Source organism: Homarus americanus, unplaced genomic scaffold (genome assembly GCF_018991925.1).
Source record: "Homarus americanus isolate GMGI-L3 unplaced genomic scaffold, GMGI_Hamer_2.0 scaffold38919, whole genome shotgun sequence".
Lineage (NCBI taxonomy): Eukaryota > Metazoa > Arthropoda > Malacostraca > Decapoda > Nephropidae > Homarus > Homarus americanus.
The window spans coordinates 3172-5000 of NW_024719543.1; the positions used below are offsets into that span (position 1 = coordinate 3172).

Consider the following 1829-nt stretch of genomic DNA (forward strand, 5'->3'; position numbering starts at 1 on the left):
TGGACCCGTTTTGAAGACGAACTACCGCGAAAAGCATTTGCCAAGGATGCTTTCTATATTAATCAAGAACGAGTTAGAGGTTCGAAGGCGATCAGATACCGCCCTAGTTCTAACCATAAACGATGCCAACTAGCGATCCGCCGGCGTTATTCCCATGACCCGGCGGGCAGCTTCCGGGAAACCAAAGTCTTTGGGTTCCGGGGGAAGTATGGTTGCAAAGCTGAAACTTAAAGGAATTGACGGAAGGGCACCACCAGGAGTGGAGCCTGCGGCTTAATTTGACTCAACACGGGAAACCTCACCAGGCCCAGACACCGGAAGGATTGACAGATTGAGAGCTCTTTCTCGATTCGGTGGGTGGTGGTGCATGGCCGTTCTTAGTTGGTGGAGCGATTTGTCTGGTTAATTCCGATAACGAACGAGACTCTGGCCTACTAAGTAGTCGACGGATCTCCAGAAAATGGTGTCCAGTTCGCAACTTCTTCTTAGAGGGATAAGCGGCAATTCTAGCCGCACGAGATTGAGCAATAACAGGTCTGTGATGCCCTTAGATGTTCTGGGCCGCACGCGCGCTACACTGAAGGGATCAACGAGTTTTCCTCCCCGAGAGGAGCGGGTAACCCGTTCAAAGCCTTTCTTGATAGGGATTGGGGCTTGCAATTGTTTCCCATGAACGAGGAATTCCCAGTAAGTGCAAGTCATCAGCTTGCGCTGACTACGTCCCTGCCCTTTGTACACACCGCCCGTCGCTACTACCGATTGAATGATTTAGTGAGGCCTTCGGACTGGCGCTCTTGGATTGTCGGCCCCGTTGCCCGCGAGGGTTTTCTGGGGTCGTCGCCTCGAGCTGACGGAAAGATGTCCAAACTTGATCATTTAGAGGAAGTAAAAGTCGTAACAAGGTTTCCGTAGGTGAACCTGCGGAAGGATCATTAACAGAGAGAAAGAGAACGGGGCGCTCTTAAAACTACTACTACTACTCTCCTGATTTGGGCGGTCTCGGGCTCTGCTCTGGCAACTCCAGCAGCGAAAGAGGACAATCCCGGCCCCCGCACCAAAAATAGGTACCACCACGCTGTAGGTGGACCACACTCGGGCGAGAGCGCGAAGACCGGAGGAGGACGGACGGGGCTTTGGACGGCTGCCCGTCCGTTCCTTACTACCGGCGAATAAGCCTCTTGACCCAAAAAGAGTGAAATTCAAGTGTCAAAAAACAACAACAAGCCGTCCGGCCAAACCCAAACCACAAACTTGGGCTATGTCTGTCAAACCCTTTCATTGAGACTCGACCTGTGATGGTTAGTCGCAAAAAGACCAAATGGCAAATACACAACTCTTAACGGGGGATCACTCGGCTCGTGGGTCGATGAAGACCGCAGCAAACTGCGTGTCGGTATGTGAATCGCAAGAATACCAGATACATCGACAAGTTGAACGCATATTGCGGCGGCGGCAGCCATATGAGCTTGTCGCCGCCACTCCTCTACGAGGGTCGGAAATATACATCCATCGGTTGCTGCGAGTTCGGTGCCTGCTGACTGTCTCCCCGACACGAGGGTAACCCGAACCGAGCTTCCGCCTTGGGGTTTAATCGCCCGCGCCTTGCGCGAGGCGTGCCCTTAAAAACAAGCAAGCCTATCACTAGCAAGTCCATGGACTTGGCGCACCCACATTCAACCACAACAAAGCGACAGTTGTCGCCCTCGCAAATAACTGGAGGCGGCGCTCTTTTGCCTGCTGTCCACAGAGACACGAATGGCCGTCGGCCGCTCATGGCTGATGCTGCACATGTTCTAAGAGGCACTCCATCCCACGAAGAGGAAACGAAA

The 1829-nt window shown here is 53.1% G+C and overlaps 1 non-coding gene across 1 annotated transcript; it reads left to right on the forward strand.

The window, feature by feature from the left end:
• The first annotated feature begins 1331 nt into the window (after positions 1-1331).
• LOC121860103 lies at positions 1332-1495 on the forward strand. Its single transcript, XR_006087813.1, has one exon. It is a non-coding gene; the product is annotated as a 5.8S ribosomal RNA (ribosomal RNA).
• Positions 1496-1829: the final 334 nt, after the last annotated feature.